Below are 23,777 nucleotides of genomic sequence, written 5' to 3'. Positions count from 1 at the left end.
CATGACCAAAGCCTACCACTGCACTTGTGGGATAAAGCATGCAACACATTGGTCTATTTACAGAACATGAGTCCTCACATGATTCTTGGCATGAGTACACCAGAGGAATATTTTTCAGGGAAGAAACCAGATGCGTCACACTTCAAGATATTTGGATCATCATTTTATTATCATGTTTTCAAGGAAGTAAGGAAAAATCTAGAGCTGACAGCAGATTTGGGCATATTTGTGGGTTTCTTAGAGACACCTCACAACTATCATGTGTACTTTCCATCCCCTAGGATGACAGTGGTCATAAGGGATGTGAAATTTGATGAGGAGAAGGCAATGAGGTGTTCTCTTGAGAGGGAGCTTTATTTGAAGCTTGATAAAGAGATTTCGACTCCAAAGGAAGAACCTCGGGAAGTTGTGGAGCAGCCACAAGGAGAGGAGCAGAGAGTGGAGACATACACTAAAGTAGATACATCCAGAGAATGAAGGAAGTGAACCAGGGAAGTTGGAAGATTATTGCAGGATGCTAGAGAGAATGTGGGAGCACCCACATCATAGCGCGGGTAGAGGAGGTCACTGGATCAATTCATTGACTACATGTATTTGATGAGTGAGCTTGTAGAGACTGAGCCATACTCATTCAAGGAAGCTGTAGAGAAACTAATATGGGTTGATGTTATGATAGAGGAATATGATTCCATTGTAAAAAACAGTGTTTGGGGACTGGCCTAAGACCAGAAAACAAATCAGTGGTTGGTTCAAGATGGCTTTACAAGATAAATCATGTAGTAGATTGAAGTATAGAGAAATACAAGGCCAGATATGTGGACAAGGGGTTCTCTCGGGTTGAGGGAATTGACTATGAGGAGACCTTTGTTCAAGTAGCAAGGTACTCATCCATCAGGTCAATTTCAGCATTGTCAGAGCAGATGGAGTTGAAGATACACTAGATGGATGTGAAGACAACATTCTTCAATGGATTTATTGAGGAGGAGGTGTATATTGAGTAGTCGGAGGGGTTTGAGACCTTTGATAGAGAGTCACATGTGTGAAGACTCAAGCGAGTGTTGTATGGGTTCAAGTAAGAACCCTGTGCTCAGTACACTAGGATCGATAGCTATGTCATCAATTTGGGCTTCACCAAAAGTGAAGTAGATGCAAACCTCTATCATATTTTGGTAGAAGGTAAATTATTGATTATTGTTTTGTTTGTTGATGACTTGATCCTTACTAGTGATGAGCAGTTGATCAAATCTTGCAAGGAGGACCTTGCAAGAGAGTTTGATATGAAGGACATGGGACTCATGCATGACTTCCTTAGGTTGGAAGTATGGCAAGGTGATGATGAAATATTTGTCTCTCGGGGAAAGTATGCCAATGAGATACTTCAGAGGTTCTACATTGACAGGTGCAAACCCATGGAGACTCCTCTAGTAGGAAACTGGAGGAAAGAGGATGCTAGTTCAGGTGAAGTAATGGAGGCTACCATTTACAGGAAGATTGTGGGTTCACTCATGTATTTGGTGAACACACAACTAGACATGTGTTATGAAGTTAACCAAATTAGTCAAGCAATGGTTAAGCTAACCAAACTATATTGGAATGCAGCAAAGAATGTGTTGAGAAACCTTAGAGGCACTACTCAGTTTGGTCTTTGGTACAAACGAGCAGAGGGAGTAAAGATGCAAGGCTTCATAATTGCGGATTGGGCAAGGATTCTATCAAATAGGAAGAGCACATCAAGAGGACTTTTAAGTGTTGGGTCAGCAGCAGTTTCTTGGTACAGTAGGAATCAGATATCTGTGCCACTTAGCTTAGCAGAAGCAGGGTACATGGTTGCAAGTCAAGCAACATATGAGGAAATATGGATGAGAAAGATTCTTGTTGGGTTATTTATTCAGATGATGGATTCTACTGTTATTTACTATGATAATCAGAGTTGTATTAAACTTTCTGAGAATCATGTATTTCGTGATCGATCCAAACATATTGATATATGATATCACCATCTACAGGATTGTCTGCAGAGATGGATTATGTTGTTGTAGTACATTCTGACAAAGGAACAAGATGTGAATATTTTGACGAAGGCTTTGTCAAGAGGAAAATTTGAGCTCCATAGGTGCAGGATAGTGGTGGTTGATAATCCCTTTCTTTCTAAGAGGGAGTGTTGAAAATGTAGCAAAAAAATCAAGTTTTGACTTTGCCTTGGTCAAACTAGATTAAAATTTGAATTTCTATTTCAACAGAATATTTGGAGGTAGTTAACTGAGGTGACATGGCTCATGTCACTTAGTTCACTTAGTAAATTTGATTTGGGGAAACTTGAGTTTAGTTCTACATGATCGATTGCTAATTTATATTAATCTATTTCATTTATTTGATTTATTGTCAGTTTAACTAGTTCTAACTGTCAGAAGAACTAGTGGAGGTCAAGTTGTGGAAGTGGAACTTCAACCACACTCAATGATCAACCAGTTAACTGATCAATCAGCACAAAATAATTGTTGCATGCAGATAATTTGAGTTACCAGGTTGAGATGGAGATTCCAAGGAAGTGTACTATTAGTTGTAGCATATTCCCATGTGTATAGGTGGTGCATGTAGTCAGAGATTGACCTAAGGCTATTTCACAATTCCTTGGTGTGAAATTCCTAAAAAAATAGGGGAAATTTCCCAAGGGAACAACACAAGGAAACAGAAGCTTTGGAAAGCTTGAAATTGGCTAAGTTTTGGGCCAAGTTTAGTTAGTCAGGCAGAGGGATAGACTATACACTTGTAGGGTGTACCTAGGCTTGAGCAAGCATTGTATTTCTTCTCTATTCTCTGATTAATGCAATACATATAGTAAGGGGATTTGAGCAGTTTCCTTCCCCTAGATCAATCTTTGTGCAAGTGTGATGTTTCCTTTTTCATGTCTATGATTCTTATTTTAGATGGTGAATTAACTTCCACATATGAGTAGAGTGGCTTCAAGTCTTGTGATTTAGCAAATTTCATTAGCAGTATTGAATCTACACATTAATTTCTACATTGAATATGTAGGTGTTGTAGCGGCTACAACCACCCTCCAAAATTTTTCCTTAGCATGTTTTGGAGCCTCCCTACCAACCTTACGCAGCACTTTGTCTTTCTTTGTCAAGTTCTCGAGCTTCAGTGTTTTCCTCGCACAAAGGCAGCCTGTTGATCACAATTCATCCATTCCCCTCACAGGTTGCTTACCTAGACTTGGTCCAGCTGTAAGTTAAGCAGCTTCCCCTTGAAAATTGCGCATTTCTGGAGGGAAACTAGCCTTCCCTCTAGGAATTGCGCAATCTTCTTTGACAGCTTGTTGGGCTCCAGGATTGTGCAATCCTACCAACCAACCCTCCCAGCAGGATTAGCAAAAATTTTCCCAGTAGCAGGTTGTTCAACCAAAGATTTGCACAAATCTGGGCAGCAACCCGTTGCTCTGCCCAGAAATTGTGCAAATCTCCTAGGCAGCCAGCCCAGATCCCAGCCAGAAATGTGCATTTTTCTCCAGTAGTAGAGCAGTCTCTTGCATGTATAGCTGAGTTGACCAGTTGCCTCCAGGACTGAGAAAAATAGACTTGCATGCATGGGTTGTTTCTCCCAAGGCAACGTGCAAAGGCATCCCTTGTTTCAATGATCTATGTTTAGCAGTTGGACGTTACATGCATGGAGCAATATTGAAACCTCCCACCAAGTGTCGCTTCCCCTAGATTCATGGCATGAACGTCGCAACCTCGATGTTATCAAAAATCATCAATCGGACGCTACAGAGCTCATTCCTCACATCAACCTTGCAGCTCTTACATCCCACATCACATCTAGGAGTATTCGGTACATTCATCTTAGTTGTTTTTGGGTAAGCCCTCTTCCCATGCCATGTGCTGCATTTTTGTCGCTTTTTGTGTTTTCACTTGTCCTAGCTCTATTTCAGTTTAAATTACTATCTCACTGTTGTTGCATGCATGGAATTGTTTTTGCATGGACGTTCACCCAATTGGCGAACTGCCTCAACCACATGCATGTTGATCTATTTGTTGAATATTCATTCATGTTTTGCATGCATTGTTAATCACTTTTGCTATCACTTAGTATCGCTATACATTCACTGACTTACATGCTTTCAATTTTCGTTGGTGAGTCGGGCCAACCTTGGCCTGGGCTCTGCCTTCACCAAGGCTGCATTATGCAATCTGGGAAAGGAAGACCCACCTTCCTCTCCATATTTCTGCATTCCTACCCATCATTGGCCTCCAGGGATGTTTTGCGCATTTCTGGAGGACAGTGGCTGCTTCACCCAATAAATTACACAAATCTATCCCTAGGCCAGCGGTCCTTCCCAGATGGAATTGAGCATTGTGCAATCCCAACAGTCAACAGTCGGATTGGACTTTGCATTGTGTAGTTCCAGCAGTTAGTCAGTCTCCCAGTAGCCCAAACTATGCCTTATGCAGTCTTGACAGTCGGTCTCCCAAACTCCCAGCCAAAATTGCACAACCTTCATGATCATGCACCCAGGTATGTTGCAAGTTAGTTCTCATGTTCATTTTAGTTTTTGACTAACAGATTGCTCACCATGAGTGTTTCCATGTCTTCAGGTATCCCAGGTGTTCATCTACCTCTCAGCAATACATGTACAATGGTTTCCAGGAGAGCAAAGACGAAGACACCGTTCAGAGCACACTTCGGGATGCAGTCGATCAAGTGTCTATGGACTTTCCTACCCATGAAGACATCAAGTTGTTCATAGACAAGGACAGCAAGATATGACAGCAGGAGCATCACAGTGAGCAACATCATGAATAGCAGATGAAGACACCATACCAAATGCAACAAATGCAAGAGGAGGGTTATTGACAACATGGAGGCGAACAAGGTTGCAAGGCCAAGCAGGTCCATTGATGATGAAAGAAACTTTGGAGACTCCGGCTATGAAGTGACGGTGCGACATGAAGATCACACGAAGGTAGAAGATGGAACAAAGAAGAATTTCATGTGTTGAAGCAGCAACTCAGGAAGAACATGAAACTACACAGTCAGACGAATGAGTTTCAACAAGAATAGGAACAGTGGTGGGTGCAACATGCACTCACGAATGAAAATGCACCCGAAAAAGTTAAGGATTCGTCCCAGCAACTAACGCAGAGCAGAAATGGTGAGAATTGTTGTTGATCTCATGCAAGGGATTCAGCAACATGCACATTGTTGAGTGCACGCATGCAATCCAACCCATTCAACACACTCACCAAGGTGAAGACAAGAAGCAAGTCCAACTGGGGCTGAACATGTACTTCGGTAAGTTGATGTGCATGACCATAACACACACTTGAAGATCAGCATGGACACTATCATTAGTGTGTTTCCGGTTTAGCCATAGCCAAGAAGACCATGCACATGATAGTAGACGAGTTGGATGAAGGAGCCGAACCAATGCACCAATTGCAATGGAGGCAAGAGTTCAATTAAGCAAGATGTCACCATGAGGTGCATGCACACAATCATGGACGACCAAGCTCGGCATTAGCTCACCACCTTCACCATCAAAATAATGTCAAAGAGTTGGTCTCTCCATAGCGGACTGAGTGTCAGTGATGTCTTGCTTGGTTTCCTCAAGCCATGTTGTCTCACATGAGTACATGTGCATTGTAACATTGAGTCATGTCAAGTGTAAGTCAGGTGTCAATAGTTGGACATAATAGTCATATAGTAGGTGAAGATCCATGAGGGTAGTTGAACTATCACAAAGGGAAATGTCAAGGGTTACCCCACCCTTTGCTATAAATAGTCCCTCATAACACATTGTATAGGATTTTGGTCAGCCGAGCTTCTACTAAGACTATCTTGAAGAAGGCTTGGACAGTATTGCAATGCGCCTTGGCTTCTCCATTGCACGAGCTAGTACATCTCTTTCGAGGAGCAGGCAGATGTGGTTGTAACGTTCCACTGTTGGGACTAGCAGGTTTACATGGATGTATTGTATGATTGTGACTTACACTTCTTTATATAATAAGAGCCAGCATATTTTCATGCATATGTTGTTATTGTAGTTGGACTGCTCCAGTTGCCTTAATGATATATGTTGTTTAACTTATGTACTTGTGTATGAACTGATTTGTATGCAATTATATAAATCTTGTTGTTAATGTGTTGCATATGTTGTTAATGTTGTCACCATCAGTGTCGACTTCTCCGCCGGACATCAGACAGACATTTTACTTGAACCTTGCTATAACAACCATTGCACTCATCTCGGACTGATACATGAGTGTTGTACGTGTTATCTTACCTTGTATGATGTGACTGCCGCATCCGAGTGGACTGCTCTGTGTTACACAACATTTTGTCACTATCCCTGTACTCCCCATTCCTTGATCTTGGAGGACCTCTACAGTGAACCCTACATGCTTTCCCTTCATTAAGAAACTCCCACTGTGTCCCTCTTCATTAGCAGAACAATTCCCTTTTGCACCATTTCCCCAAAATATTCTATTTTTCCCAGTTTACAAGACTGGAGTTAATGGCCCTTGTCCTCCTCGTGTCGATATGCAAGGATTAACACTATCCCTAGCGCCGAACAAAGCGACTGAGCTTTGTTTCAGTTGTGTTGGTCCTCTTATGGAAAAAAATTTAAATAAAGAGCTGAAGCTTCCAGCTCTAGAAGCTTTGTAACGGAAGTCTGGTAAATGGTTTGGCCAGATGGGGTCGAGGATGTCAGTTTGGGCTCCTTTCCCCTATAATGATGGAACTACCTCAAGAGATAAGACCTTCTCCCATGAGAAGAGGATCCATCTCCCATCCATTCATGCTATATAAACCTCCCTTTTTCCCAAGCACAAGCTAGTGTTAATGTTGGTGTGCTAGTGCTAATTTAAGTTTGCAGTAAACAGCAATTTATTCATAGTTGTAGCTCTCTAGTTGTATGAGGGAGAAGTGTGAATTTGGTTTTGTGTGAAGCCTAAAGGGAAGACCCTTAAAACCATCATTTTTGAGGCCATCATGGAATACTAGCAGAAGTGTGTGGGAACCTGGTTTTGTCGGAGGAGAACGGAAACGTCAAGACAATGGTTGTAATCTCTTCTTGATTCAATATATATGCAACTATCGATTGATTTCCTACATGATGTGTAATATTACATGTTCATGGCTTAATGTTTCTTGAATTGTTAAGTAGGTTGAATTGCAATTTGTCTATTATCATAGTTGTTTTTTACTTATTTCAGGTGTTTGAAGAAGGAAACGAGAGATAGCTGGAGTGAGCAAGCAAGGACATCATCAAAACGGATAAGCATACTAAGAGGTAGGCCCTCTTAATTGGTTCTAACCTAAGGAAATCTTCCATAGAATGTATCAGTTGTGGCTAGACCCATTATCAGGCTAGAGGAATTTTTTGTGTCTGCACTCATAATTTTACGTCACCATAAATTGGCAACCATACTGGGGATCCAATCCTTATGTTTCTCTGGTTTGAGATTTCATGATTTTGTGTGAACTTTTCTTGTTCCACTTTTTCCTTTTGGTTCTATTTCTTTTCCTTTGCTTACTGGTCTGAGTTTGAAATTCATAGTAGCAGGTCTAGTCCCAGCTTTAAAAAAAAAAAGAAAAAAATCTTGGGTCCCTCGCTTAGCACGCTTAATTTGCTGACAGTCGCGCCGATCAGTGCGATATGCTGAGAAACAATCGTGCCTACCTCCCTCTAGCGCTTGTTGTCATTTAGGCAGTCGTGTCGATGCCTGTAAGTGAAGATTAGGGTTTGTCCCCAATCTTGGCCAGTGTGTTTTTCTCTCATGATTTCGACCCCGTAAGCCTTTTAGAACATTTTCTCCCTGACTAGAAAGTTGCTTTTCATTTGGTTTTGTTTGCTTGTTGGTTTGTCATCTTTATTCTTGATTGCTTGGATCATTGGGTGGTTAGTGGCACTAGGTCATCTAGATTGTCATCCATTTAGTTGATTGTGAACTCAGTGAGTCGAGTTGTTGGTGTATTTTCTCCTTGCATTTCGTTTGTGGTCCTGTTACGGCTTTGACCTCCATTACAGAAGTTTGAAAAGTTTTCGTTTGCTTGTCTAAACATTTCTTTTCCGGCATGGATCACATTGCTTGTCTTGTTTTTGGTAAAGTCAGTGTTTCATTAGTTTGAACGAGTCTCTCTTTTTGTGTTTTCATTTGCTTGAAGAGCTAATTGTTTTGAAAACTTTTTCATTGAAGTGTTGTATGTGAAAAAATCATTTCGTCATTTCATGAAAAAGTATGAAATTCTAGTTTGCATCATTATGCTACCGTAGTCAGCATTATTAAAGACTAGGATTGCATTGGCATTTAAAAGGAAAAGAATTATTTTTTCTTTTGGAAGGACTGCTAGAAATGTGCTTTTCAGGAAATTAGGAATTGGAATGTATTTTTCATTAGTTTATTTTCTTAAAAAGTGAAGTAGTGGAAAATTATTTTTCTTTCAGTTTCTTGGTTGTTTACATTTGATTGTGTGTTTTCTACCTTCTCTAGTATAGACAATTCATCGAATTGGAAGGGTCTTGTCTCATTTAGTTGCATTTAGGGTTTTTCAAGTCACATCTCTAAGGCCTGAAAACTGAGACATAACTCAAGACAAACTTTAAAATGAACTCAATTAGCCTAAGGCGCATTTGAAATCTAACGATCATATCTAGAAGGTCTAGGCTAGAGACGTGTTCTGGCATCTTTAAACCTAGCATTTGTCATTAGCTTCGGCATTAGATAGCACTAGTACGGATTTGTTCTCCCCGTACCATCGAGTATATAACGGGAGACCCCTCTAGGCTGCAATCCTTTATCCATAGGGAGCCAAGTCGGCTACCTTGCAAACTTGATACAATGAACACAGCATTCGGGGAGCTTGCCTACTCGTACTTCTCGGTTCACCAGGAGGTATTCTGTATTTCACAGTTTCTTAGTAGTCATTTTTACCTAGATCATCTAAAGGGGTCATTTGATCTTTTTGACTCATTAAACTTAAAATATCATTCAAGCTCGTTTCCAATCGAAAGCAATAAATTCATCTTTGTTTCTTTCTCGACTCTTAAAAAATGAAAGAGCACCAGTCTATTTATGTGTCTTAATAAATTGATTGCCCACGATCTAATAACATTCTGTTAGTCTTTTCTAGAACAAATCATGAGTTTCCCTTAAAGAAAATTCTAAAGCCTTTAATTTTATCTCTCCCTTTTCTTGTTAACTAAGACAAGGTCATCATAGCTGAACCATCTAGTTCACCTAGTTCCTCTTCCTCTCCTCTATCTGAAAGATTGCCTGAGGAGTCGTTTCCAAAATTACCGGAGTCACTCAAGGACCAAGGCGTTGAACTCAGTATTGTTCTGAGCATTCAACCTTTGTCATCTCGTATACATATCAACAGGGTCAACCCTTGCAAGGGCAAAGCCAGGGTCAAGTCCTGCAGCAACAGGCCCAAAATCCTAATGTCCTAGGTCAACAAGTCCAGAATCCTTTTGGCCAAGGGTGGCAGGTACAAAACCCTAATGTCCTAGGTCAATAGGTACAAAATCCTTTTGGTCAAGGGAAGCAGGTACAGAATCCCTATGTCCAAGGGAAACAAGTGTATAACCCTTATTCCTAAGGGCACCAGGTCCAAAATCCTCTTATTCAGGGGCAACAGTTTCACCACTCATATGTTCAAGAACAACAGGTACAATACCCATATGTCCAAGGTCAACAGGCTCAGCAGCCTCTTAACATGTATGTTGCTTATCAACAACCTATGAATGGACAGTTCCAAGGTATTCAATGTCAAAATCTTCTTTATGGCCAAGGTAACGCACAATGGGGGTAGCATCAAATGCCATATGGCCAAAATCCCCCACTGTGGGCCAAAATCCTTACCAACAGGGATGGGCTCCTCCACTTGGACCCACTTACCAACCTCTAATGCCTTCTAATACTCAATTTCCATTCTTAGCCACACTAGAGTTTCCAGATGTGTCTCGCCTTGTGAATGATCCAATTCTTCATTCACCATACTGGCCTCCGATTTCGTCCAAGATACCGAGCGATTGTCAGAAATTCAATGGGAAAGCAAAAGAAGATCCTCAAGCCCACATGATGACATATCACCTCTAGTGCTCTCCGAATTCTTATGTTGACAATTCCATTCTTCTCTGTCTTTTCCAACGAACCCTCATAAGTGCTACAACTAAGTAGTACATTGAGCTTCCTCGAAGTAATTACCATGACTTTAACTCTTTAGCTATGGCTTTCCTCACGTATTTCCAACTGTCGGTTCGCTATGAAACTGGCACCTATTTGCTCACATCGCTTAAGCAAGATACTGCGACACACATCTTCGATCACATCCATGAATGGAGACGTAGATGTCACCTGATCAAAGTTGATATTTCTGATCAGTTGCTCACAGAATGGTTCACTAAGTCATTCGTGGCCTCAATTGCTCGCGATATAGCTATGGGTGGGTGCGTTATTGAAGAACAAGCCAATGCTCATGCACGGTACTTAGATCCCGTTTACTCTCAGTCTGGCACTTTGTATGAGTTATTACCCAATGCTCCGCGGCCATAATCCAATCCCACGGCATCGAAGTCACAAGATACACCTCCTGTTGATGGAGTCATTGGTTCAGTGCCCTAGACTCCTGCTAAATCTTCTTCCAAACATAAGTCAGTCTTGAACGTTGTTCCCAATAGTTCTTCACAGAATCCACCAGGCCCTGGTAAAACCTTAGAGGTCCACGCTGTCCAATCTACCACAGTGGAAAAATCCTCGAAAGGTAAGAAGAAAGGCAAAGGCAAGGGTAAAGACGATGCCCAAAAATAGGGTCCTCCTAAATCTCCTGCTGGTGAATGTTCACAATGGAAACCTAAGTATCCCTGCCTCATTTTTGAGGAGGATCACTATACCAAGGATTGTCCCCACTGATCTGAAGTTAGTCATTTGCTCAAATGGATCCCAGTTGTCCTAAAAGAGCCATTTCCATCTTAGCAGACCCAAATGCTAGACCAGCCTCAATCATCTGCTTCCTCCAGATCTCAAGTGTTCATGATGAGTACGCCTATTAATGTGGCTACTAAATCAAAAGATTACCAAACTCCTACTCTAACAACTAAGAAAGATAAAGAAGCCACCCCTTCTTCTTCTGCCCTAAGTTCTCGCCCTCTTCATATAGAGCGCCCTAACCCTAATTTTGCTATACGGCCACCCTCTCGAGGTGTGCTAAGGAAACCCTCTTACAATCCCAACACTCGATCCGCTCGGCACTATAATATTGTCGAAGATTTGGTTTAGGCCCCATTGGCTATGTCGGCTCTCGAGGTGCTCCAAGGCTTCCCATCACAGTAGAAATATTTGTTGTTGTTTATTGGGGATATTGATCCCACCAATTCAAATTTGATATGTTTTGATCTAGAGAACCATGTTCCACGTCTACCTCATCAGATTGCCTTTCTCATTCAAGTAATCATTAATGAGAAGACCATCCACAGGACTGTCATCGATGAAGGTCCTTCCACTTGCATCATGTCAATCTCATGCTAGAAGGCCATTGGTTCTCCTGCTTTGAACCAATCCCCGAACACCGAAGCTTTCGATGGGTGCGGTTCGTGACCCTTCGGTGTCTTACCTAACCTTTCCATTACTCTGGAAGACAAGACAGTACAAGTCGAGGTAGAGATTTTTGACGCTAATCTCAATTATAATCTTCTACTCGGACGGAGTTGGACCCATGTTATGCATGTTGTAGCCTCCTCCCTATTCCACGTGATTCATTTTCCCCATAAAGGGAATATTGTCACTGTCAACCAGCTGTCCTTCTTTGCCTCTTCGTCCTCGGATGGCAATGTTTCATATGTGAAGCACACTGGTGCTCCCTATGAGAGTGTGGGGACAGGTCTTTTCAAAGATTCTGCCTTAATGGAAATTTTTCCGCTCCCACCTCCTCATGTTGGCTCTGTCAACATGGTCTCAGTTAAATCTGACCCTTGGGTCATATCTTCACCAGACCTTGTTGATACCTGGGGCAAGGTTATGCCACTTAGTCCTACCGAAATCAATTACGTGGAAATTGTTTCGGCCTCAAGTTCTACATCCTCTGATTCTTCTGTTTCGAAGACCTCTCTTGATACGTATTCTCAATCCCCGTGGCCTGGAGCTTTGGAATCACTTGATCCCTTAGACGAGACTTTTCTTGCTGACAAAGGTATCATGGAAGTAATGTCTCTCGAGGAACCACTTTGGAATGATACTCATCATCGTTCCTCATTCCTGCCTAGACCGACGGTAATGTTTATGTGCCTTGAGAATTTTTCTTCTCAGTCACCTATTGACATGTCAGTTTCTCCTTCCATTTTCAAGATCTTTCAACTGAAGGCACCCTTATCCCTTCATGGATTCAATATTTTTCTCCCTCCCTGAGTTTTTATCGATTTCCCATTATTTCAATGGGGTTTTCATCTGACTCGTAACCCTCCCTCGCCCAGGGGGCATCGGGGCAACACCTTATATGAGTTCCACTCCATTATTTGGCCGAGTCAATGCTTACTCATAATGGCAGTGCTAAAACTCTGGTGATATCATCATGTATCTCCAGACGTCCATGTTCCTGTCTGTGTTGACTAAGGATGATCACCGACAGATTCGGCATCATTCCCAACCCTACAGTATTATTGGCGATACTTTATATCGTGTCAGTGTCGATTAAGTTCTTCACCGATGCCTTACTCTTGAGGAGGATGAAAGAGTTCTCAATGAATACCACTCTGGGGCATGTGGTGGTCATATGTCTAGCTATACTACCGCCAAAAAAATCCTTCGCGTTGGTTATTTTTGGCCATCCATTTTTAAGGACTACATCCTTGCCATTCACAAGTGCCACGAATGCCAAATTTACCAACGCAAGATGCACGCCCCACCCGCTCGCCTACACCCCATCATTACTGTTGGTCCTTTTTCCAAATGGGGCATCAATTATATGGCATGTAACCCTTGTTTGGTTGGGGAGCATGGCTATATTATCGTTGTTGTAGATTATTTCACCAAATGGGCCAAAGCGATGCCTACATACTCTGCAGACAATAAAACAGCGGCTCAATTCCTTTTCAATTGTGTTATTTCTCGGTTCGACGTACCTCAAGCCATTGTCACAGACCATGGCTCCCATTTCAGATATTACATGATGGTTGAGCTGACATCCGCATTGGGTTTGCGCCACGATGGCTCAACCCTGTATTACCCTCAAGCCAATGGCCAATTTGAATTTGTGAACAAGGTTTTGGTTACAATGTTTTAGTGTACTATTTGTTGAAAAGTGTGCAACAAGAAATGCTTGTTGAGAATGCAACAAGATGATGGAGCTTAGTGAAAAGAGTTGCCTTCACTAAGTGGGCCCGCAGGCAAATTATGGCGCAAGTTCTATTTTTGGATCCCAGCAGGGATGATCACAGCAGGAGTGACCACAACAGGGATGATCACAGCAGGAGTGACCACAACAGGGATGATCACAGCAGGAGTGACCATAGCAGGAGTGATCACAGCAGGAGTGATCAAAGTCTATTTTTAGACTGGCTGTCAAAAATAGAAAAGTCAAATATTATTGTCTCATAATAATATTTGGACTATAAACTTGATCTTATTCTCTTTGAGAACTTCAGTTTGAGCTACAGAGGTGGCACATGCAGCTGTCAGAAGGAAGTATGCTTTCTTTGTGGGTCAGTTGAGTTGTTGCATGCATGACTTCAGTTAGAACTCAATCAGTTGAGTTTGGTGGAGTTGATTGTGGAGTTAATGGAGTTGTGTTCATTTTGACTTGGTTAAACTAGTTGTAATTAGTCTAACTGTAAATAGACTAATGATGAGTTGTTAAACTAATTATTAACTCATAATGAAACTACATAATACATCAGTTAACTCAGTTGCATGTCAGTGCATGTTCAGTTCAACAGGGACAGGTGTTAGAGGATCAGATTGCTATCAGTTGTGACTATAGTTGTGCATGATGATTTGCATAATCAAAGGGATTGAGTATGCCAATGAATTGGCCAATACCAAGTATTATAGCCTCTGCTCACGTCTTTTCCAATGTGAGTGATTCTTTGGAGGTTAAATACGAGTTTGGTAAACCATTCTCATTCATTCTTGAGCAGGTATTGAGTTGTGGAGGCAGGCAAGCAGTGGAATAGATTTGGAGATCAGATCTGAGTTGTATTGTGTGTAACAGGTGGAGCTGGTACTGGATTGCTTGTGATAAGCATTGTACTATGTATCGTTACATGATTCAATCACTATAATATACAGATAGTTGGGGTTTTTAGCGAGATGCTTTCCCCAGGAAAATACTGTGTTGATATGTGTGATTGATGCTTCTATGTATGCCTGTGAATGTTTCTGCTTCTGTAAATTGATGATCAACGTAGAGGAGGTTATGTATTATGCATGTTCCGCTTATAAGTGCATAATCAGGATAATCTCTGTGAATATGTGTCATATTTTTCAAAATTTCTACACTATTGGGATGCACAAGTCAAATTGGCATCTCATGCTCTTTTCAGCTCTGTGGGCTTACCGAACCTTGACCAAAGATGTAACTAGTTTCACACCATTCCAGCTAGTCTACGGTCTAGAAGCAACATTGCCAATTAAATGCGAGATTCCTTCACTCAAGCTAGCTGTCGAATTTCTTCCCAAAACATCACCTCAGGAAGAGTGCCTCTTATATTTAGAACGATTGGATGAGACTTGTCATCTCACTGCTTTTGTTGTCAAAGCACAAAAGAAACGGTTCAAGTCCTATTTCGATCAGTCGATCTCCCCTCGTGCGTTCTCTAAGGGTGATTTGGTTTTACTATACGACCAAGCCAATGATAAGCTGGGGGCAGGCAAGTTCGAACCCATGTGGCATGGGCCCTACATTTTGAAACGTGTTTTGCAAAAAGGGGCCTATGAGCTTATTGATTATGAAGGAAATCCTCTAGAGAAGCCCTCAAAAGGTCTTTACCTCAAGAAGTACTATGCTTAGGTCATCTTGCATGGTTACTTGTGTACATTAGTGTGTCATTTATTTTTGTGCAATATGGTTTGGTGTGTTAGTTTTCAAACAGCTTTCCTGCTTACTATGTTTTCCTTGCTTTGTAGATGTCTGTGACTCCCCACATCGGTTTTGTTGATGGTGCTTGCTGTAGTACCCGGAACCTATCATCCGCGGCATGGGCTATTTATGACCCTAACGGTGAGTTGATTGATCTTCAAAGTATCTGTTTAGGTCGTACAACTAACAACATTGCTTAATACAGTGCAGTCATCAAATTGTTGTCATAAGCCATTACTCTTTACATTCAAGAGTTGGTTGTCAACCTCGATTCACAACTTGTTGTCCTTCAACTCAATGGGAAATATTATGTCAAAAGCCCTCAAATATTGAGAATGTATCTCTGTATTTGTCTACTAGAAAGGCATTTAGATTACATTACATATCATCATATTCTTAGACACATGAATACATTGACAGATGCATTAGCTAATTATGTGTTCGATAGACATTTACGAAACACGTGAAAAGATAAAACAAGTCATTTTTACCATAGTAAGCAAGAAATATAGCACACACATATATATATATATGGTGATAATGTTTGATACATCAAAACACCAAAAAATAATATGTGTGTCCAAAATAACATTGTCGGCTCGCAAGCCTCATATATCCATGACACGCAGGCCTCAAAAAATGTAACTGCTAGACCTAGGAACTAATCAACATGGTGATCGTGGTAGCATGACACGGCTCGTGCAACACGAGTCAACAATCGAAGGATCCGATCCGACACTCCCACCGTGTGTCTCTGGTACTGGCGAGGAATGTCTTCCACCCGAGCATACTCTGGGATACCATGAGTCAACCCCTCAACGTTCCTCACGATCTCCTCCTCATTGTCACTCCCCTCCTAATAAGGAGCAACAGCATCAACCGGACGAACGACGCCCCTGGCTATTGGGGACATCCCAGCAGGATGCTCTAGTCCAACATCTGCATCAACAAAGCAAAATGTTATAAACACATATATATCAAAAATAATTTAAAAAATCACAAAATTAAAAATTTGATTTTTTACCTTCATCATCAAAATCCTCTCCATCTAGTAGCGACATGTCCGAATCTCCACATAATTCAGTGCCACTATATGTCCAGTCCTCTACGACGATCTTTTGTCATAGTAGCCATGAAAAGAATGCAGGTCTATATGACATGTGTTGGCCCGTAGTGATCCTAGGCATCAAACGACTCCAACGGGCCATCTGCGGGTCGCGTGTCATGGGAGGATCTACCTCAATCAACTGGTACTGGAACAGTGGCACCCGTTCCAAGAAAAAGGTCACTAGTACGGATCCAAAGAAAAATTGTTTCAGATTTCCCGCCTTAGCTTTGGTCGTATGACGTTTTATGTTGATCTTGATGGCCTCCTCCCAGTTGAAGATCGTCGGTGCTGTGTAGTCGATGGTATACAGGAATTTTGACTTGTTAATCTCGTGAATTGCCCGGGACCCCGCCACTTTGTTGATAGTCAATAGTAGCACTCTCAATGTTAGATCCTAAATGGTGAAAATCTCAATCTTGCCACTCTTGGATTTGAGGGCTTCAGGGCAATGTTTGGCGAGCAACATGGATATGCTTGCCCCAATCAGTCATGACCCATATAAGATGACTGGTTCCCCTCTTCGGGACTGTCTTATGATGAAATATATGTGTGAAGTTTCTAAATCCAACTCCTGGTCACCAATGACGAATATCTCTCGATTTATGTCACAGAGACTAATCAGGTACCGAAGCAACTCAGGTTAGTCCCACATCCCTGGAATGAGAAATAATTTGAGGAGCCCACAGGCCCTCAAAGCTTCCAGGCAATTTGGATCATTTAGTGCCTAGGTATCCACATCCTCGTGCTCTCGTTCTTTCCAGTCTACCATTTTCAGCGATTCTTTCCTGCAAAAACCATAGATTTAAGTCAATAATCATTTTTGACCCATAAATTTCAAACTTCAACGGTGGTTTTAAGGGGAAATAGATTTTTTCCCTAATCATGGCACCGGCGTGCCTATTTTGATAGTGTGATAGGCCATGTTAATTACCCTCAGGCGCTGCGATTCGTTGCCCGAAAGTAGCACCAACTGAGGGCAAAAAAATTTTGATAAATCCCCCCTCAAAAATCCAAAAAATGGTTAAACTTAGGAATAAATAGTATGAAAATGAAGCTTAGGGCTTTGGCTTTTACCTGTAACTGGTGACTCGATGAATGACCTCCCAGATCTCCCGCAATCTGCTCTGGAACAATTAGGGAAAAAGTGAGTAAAAAGTCTTTCACATCAAGGTAAAATAGTAAATGGTAAAAATATTTACTTTTCCTCCTTTTCATTTAGTTTTTCATGAAATATTAGGTTTTTGTAAATATTTTGACCTATTTTGCCTCAAGAATTGGATAATGAACTTTAACTTTTTTGTGCAACGACAGGTGATGGATGTTTGACGATGATGTCGAGTCACGTTTCAGCTCTTTTCTCGACTCGTAAAACTCATATGAAAATATTGCCAAGTATTTTTCCCTTTTGACTCGTAAAAGAGAATAAAATGGGGGGTTTGCTTTCAAGCTCTTTTCCGACCCTTCAAAAGCGAAAAGATATTCGAGCCCTTGTTATTTTGAACTCGTTAAAGGATGTGAAACATCCTGCACCCAGTATAATTTTACCCCTTTTTTGGGCTGGGAGGCACTATTTACGAAAAAGGTACTCCTTCAATGAAATGCTCAAGTGGTTCTCTCAAGTATCGTTCTTTACCTTTTCGAACTCGAGAGACACAAATGTACGAAAAGGGACCATGTGGAGTTTTTTTTTCGTATCTTTTTCTCGTATTTTTTTCAAACTCTCTAACCATGAAAAATATACTGAGTTACACCTTTATCAGACTCGTTAAAATATTAAACGACATCAGATTCGTCACCATGACGAACATGAGCTTCTCCTTCCTAGGGCTTGTTAAACTTACTAGGTCGAATTCGTCCGAAGGATGAACTTACAGTGCAAGCATATCCTATCCCCTTTAAGATTACGATTAAAAAATAATTGGGGCACCTACCAGGAATGGTGGGAGGAATTTGGAAATCTATCAGTTGTGTCGGTAGCTCCCTCTTGAACATGGCACTTTCTGCTTCATGTCGGGTTGGGACATCCTCCTTTGTATCGTTGACCTTCCTGGGTTGCACCATTCATTTTTTCCTTCCATTTGATCTCTGTCATGTCATCATGACCACCGATCCTATGGATCCAAAAGCTGCCAAACTTCCAGTTGTGTTGTTGATATGTTCAAGAGTTGTCCTTCTGTAGTTACACTTACCTTTGATTCTCTGTATCATCCAAAAATCATTTTTGCATCCCTTTGTCTCATGTTGATTATGTGGGATACATTATGGCCCTCCTTCGACACGTTCGCTTCCTGTCAACTTCAACTCATTATCTGAGAAGTTGATCGAGAGACTCCCTTCTAGTACCTTAGATTTTGCATGCCCTAATGGCGAGTTCTTCGCACTCGATGACAAGTTCACATCATTGGCTTTCGATCGAGTGATTTCATGGGTGTTCGAATTCAGTTCCTCTATTCAGATTCCATGGATTGTGTTGATAGTACTTTGAGGACCATTGTCATTATTGGTGGTTTCTCTCGCGCTTGTTAACAATTTACATCATTGACTGGTAATCAATCAACTTTCTAGCATGTTCGACATCAACACATCTATTCACATGTTAGAATTTGTACTTTGATCAGGTCATGTTGGAGCGCAATACCCTGGACTCAGATCACAAAAGTCCAGGTTGTGAAGAGATGTGACATGGTTATGTTGATATACATGTCTCTTTCAGATGGATGGTTGCGACCATACCCTAAGTTATCATATGTGATCCTTCTCATTATTAGATGGATGCAACCATACCTTAGTTTCAATATGGTCCTCTTTATAGGATGGTTGTGCCCATGCCTGGATCCATTTACATGATCATTATATGGATGGATACGTCCATACCACGACTCGACAAAGTTTTCAGTTATGTATATGTATCTGTACCTGCTTGCAGGTTTTCCAATGACAGACTCTGGTTCCCTGAATTGATTCATAAAGCATTTCATCCCTCACTCTAGTTCGGCCTTCACGCTTTAGGGGGCATCTGTTACACAGCATTTTGTCACTATCCCTGTACTCCCCATTCCTTGATCCTAGAGGACCTCTACAATGAACCCTACATGCTTTCCCTTCATGAAGAAACTCCCATTGTGTCCCTCTTCATGAGCAGAGCAATTCCCTTTTGCACCATTTCCCCAGAATCTTTTATTTTTCCCAGTTTAGAAGATTGGCGCTAATGGCCCTTGTCCTCCTCGCACCGATATTCAAGGATTAACACTATCCCCACTGCTGACCGGAGCAACTAAGCTTTTTTCTAGTCGCACTGGTCCTCTTATGGAAAGTTTTTTAAATAAAGAGTCGAAGCTTCGAGCTCTAGAAGCTTCGTAACAGAAGTCTGGTAAATGGTTTGGCTGGATGGGGTCAAGGATGTTAGTTTGGGATCCTTTCCCCTACAATGATGGAACTACCTCAAGAAATAGGACCTTCTCCCATGAGAATAGGATCCATCTCCCATCCATTCATGCTATATAAACCTCCATTTTTCCCAAGCACAAACTAGTGTTAATGTTGGTGTGCTAGTGCTAATTTAAGTTTGCAGTAAACAAAAAGCTATTCATAGTTGTAGCTCTCTAGTTGAGTGAGGCAGAAGTGTGAATTTGGTTTAGTATGAAGCCTAAATGGAAGAGCCTTAAAACTGTCATTGTTGAGGCCATCATGGAATGATAACAGAAGTGCGTGGGAACCTGGTTTTGTCGGAGAAGAACGGCAACGTCAAGACAATGGTTGTAATCTCTTCTTGATTCAATATATATATGCAACTATCGATTGATTTCCTACATGATGTGTAATCTTACATGTTCATGGCTTAATGTTTCTTGACTTGTTAAGTAGGTTGAATTACAATTTGTCTATTATCACAGTTGTTGTTTGTTGTTGTTTACTTGTTTCAGGTGTTTGAAGAAGGAAATGAGAGATAGCTGGAGCAAGCAAGCAAGGACATCATCAAATGGGATAAGCATACTAAGAGGTAGGACCTCTTAATTGGTTCTAACCTAAGGAAATCTTCCATAGAATGTATCATTTATGGCTAGACCCATTATTGGGCTAGAGGAATTGTTTATGTCCGCACTCATAATTTTACTTCACCACAAATCCGAAAGATGTGCATGTGCTTTTGTGTTGTGTGTTCCTAGCCGAGTTGGGACTAATCCCTTTCAACCTAGAACTCACCTTTTCCTCATTACCCCTTCAGTGTTGGAACCTCTCATACACCTTCTTTGACTCACTGCATCAGTCACACCCTTGTTGGTGATAGAGTTATCCTACTTGCCTCTGTGCGACATTGTGGTCAAGGCATTACCTTACGACCCACTGCTGGGACTCCTACACCAAATGGTTTGAGGGTAATTGGGATTTCTTACTGGGGAGATCCCATTAAAATGTTGGCGGGTCCAACATTGTCAACATTTCTGGCACTAGAAGGAGGGCCTGATGACAAGTTGTGCCCTCTCATCCAGTTTTGAACCTTTGCATATATTTGATGGAGTCTTGCACTCTTCTTCCCCCAAGGTGTTTTTTGAATCATGAAGATGTCTCCATGTATGATGGTGAAGGTGAAGTGGCCTGTCCCGAGCACTTACATAACTTTCTTTCCATGATTCATGAGGAATATGAGTTTTTTATGAACAAGCTAGTTTGCTACTTGCATACACACTTCATGAATATCCATTTCGTTGGGTGCTCAACCTACTGGCTAACACCATGCACTCATTTGAGCACTTCTTTGATCTTATTGAAGACACGTTCCATCATTTTGATCCAGACCATCTTGACCGGAAAGTGTTACAGCAACGAGGGCTCCACATGAATCTATTATTGATTTTTGACAACGCTTTAGTGACTTGTAGTTTCAAGCTCTAAGGAGCTAGATGAAATTTTATTATCTTTTGGACTAGTTTGAGTACTGCCTTAAGAAATGTTCCCATCCCAAGAGAAAGTTTGCGATCAAGCCTCGCTCAACATTCTTCGTTTATGGAGCTACGCAACCTCATGTGGAAGTGGGCATTGTCTCAACTGACTGTTTTCCTTCCTCTTATTCAACAGCTCCACCACTTCCCAGTGATGTTGAGGATCATGCTCACACACCTATTCATCCTTCACACCCTCCCAACACCACTTCACTCAATTTTCACACAGGTTTGTTTGTGAGTCCTTCGAGTCCTCATATGCATTCTTGTCTACGACCTCTGTCTTCACACCCGGGTTTTCCTCCGAATGATGTTGTCTTGTGTTCGTCCATTCCAGACTCTTCACTTGTTGTGAACGAGGAACAACCCACTAACAGAGTTGGTGTTGCACAACCAACATGCGCTGTCATTCATGAAGAGTATGGGTGGGAGATTGAGCATCAACACTCAGCGAAGGATGACTCTCTTCTGTCCAAGCCCCCTCCATTTTTTCCTAACATCATTGGTGAACCTACCATCCATGATTTGCATGTGTGTCTTCATCCACGGATGCACCCATTGTTGATATATTGCAGGACACACCATATGTTATCCCATCATCCAACAACGGAGAAGACCAATCATTCATTGGAAATCCACTTGAAATTTCATCTGCTTTTTTCGGAAATGCAGAGGGCGAACATCCTTCCTCCTCATCTACCCCTCTGTGTGATTCATCGAACCATGAGGATGCCTACCAACATCTTGAATTTTCTTATCTTGGTTGTCATGATCTCTTCACCTCATCATCCGATCATGATGTTGATTCACTCATTGTTAATCCATCTAAGCCACTAGTCTACGAAGATCCATCTGTCAACGAAGTCGAAACCCCACAGACCATCGAGGCACTTCAGCCTGAGCTGATGGTTATGTTAGGCCCTCGCTTTTCTGAGGTTGGTTTCGCTTCCGATTAGGAAATTGTTCAAACACTCAAGGCTCCTCATCTCTCATCTGTATGCACTCAAGATCAATCTAACACTCAGATTTTACTTCCTCCACTCGAACTACACGATCCCATTGCTCATGCATTGGAGGAGTCTTACATTACAAGCACTTGTGCACGATACAAGTTATCTTTGTTTCTTTTGTTTTCTTGCATGTCATAGTCAAGAGTGTTCTTATGCTTCAAAGTTGCACGTAGTGTCACACAACACCATGATAAGTCTGCGGACTGCCCGTCATGCACGCGCACTCACTTATGTCTCGTGGGCACTTTGAATCATGAAGTGTGGTTGTCTTCATTGTTATATCTTTCGTGCTTGCTGGTTCGAACAATTGGGTTGCTCACGGACCAAGCCTTCACCAACATGGGTCTACCAATGCACCGGTGGCTCCATTGGAAGTATCACTTCACGTGATCAGGCTCATGTATCGTTAGTGTAGGAGTAGGAGTAGTGTTTGCTTTCAGTTTTTTTCTTTCATGCTTGTTTTCTTACGTGCTTTGTTTGTGATCCAAATGGATCCTAGAAAACCCTTTAAGTCTTCTAAATATCAAAACTATCGCATGAGAAGAACTTTTTAAAAAGTCGGATAACACTATTGGGACGCAAAAACATAAAGAAAACAATGAAATGAAGCCTATCGGAGGTCAACAGAGTAATGCACAGGAGCCATCGGATCTGGCCGATCAAATGGTCCAGATCCGATTGGAAAATCACAATTGGTGATGGCAAGCGGAGGCTATCGATGGAGACCACATTGAATATGCAACAGCGATCAGCGAGGTCAATGAGGACCGTCTATCAAGCGCGCAGATCGACGGCCCAAGTTGAATCACAATATCACGTCGGCAAACCACATAAGAGAGCTTACAAACGGCCCGAGGGTATGTGCGATATGCAATTGTGATCAATCGCATCGCAACATCGCATCGGAGCATTACAATGGAACGGGGCCGATATAAACATAACTCGCAATATCTGGAGATATAGGTGATATTTCATATATTTTGAGATTTGGAGAACGAGATTTTCCTTTGTATTTGCGTTTTTAGTTAAATAAACGAAATACAAAGGAAATGTGCCAATCGATGAAACCAGAACCGAAAGGGTTTATGAATGCAAATATATAATATTTCAAGTCTGTCTAAAGCCATTTTACGAGGTTTTTCAATGTTTTCCTGTATTTTTAAAATACAAAGGGAAATCACGAAACAAGTGGGATTTCAGGCGAGCCATAGGCGGTAAGTGGTTTTGGCCGGGTTCCGTGTGAGCCCTTATACTGGCTGCCACGTGTCTAGGCGCCGGAGAGAGAAAACCACCCTTTTTGGGTAGTTAACCCCCGTACGCATGGGCCGCTCGAAATGAACCTCAGCTGTTGGATATAGATCTCTCAGATCAATGGTGGAGATGCAATAAGCAATTAAAAGGCGGACCCGATAGAAGTATAGGGCGAATTTATGGATATTTGAAGTCCGATGAACAGTGTTTTGGCAGATTTTTCTCGTGTTTGAATGTATTTCTCTGTGTAAACAGAGAATGAATATTTCAGGAATTTCAAAGGCCCAATGGTCCATTCCATTAAAGAACAGGTGGCCACCATCCATAAAGGCATTTAACAATGATTGCTAACGCTCAGAGGGGGATCTGAGCGGACAGAGGCCGGGAAGC

Source organism: Pinus tabuliformis, chromosome X (assembly GCF_031772625.1).
Source record: "Pinus tabuliformis cultivar Carrire ecotype Pingquan chromosome X, CPIR1, whole genome shotgun sequence".
Lineage (NCBI taxonomy): Eukaryota > Viridiplantae > Streptophyta > Pinopsida > Pinales > Pinaceae > Pinus > Pinus tabuliformis.
Note: the sequence above shows the minus strand (reverse complement) of the source record.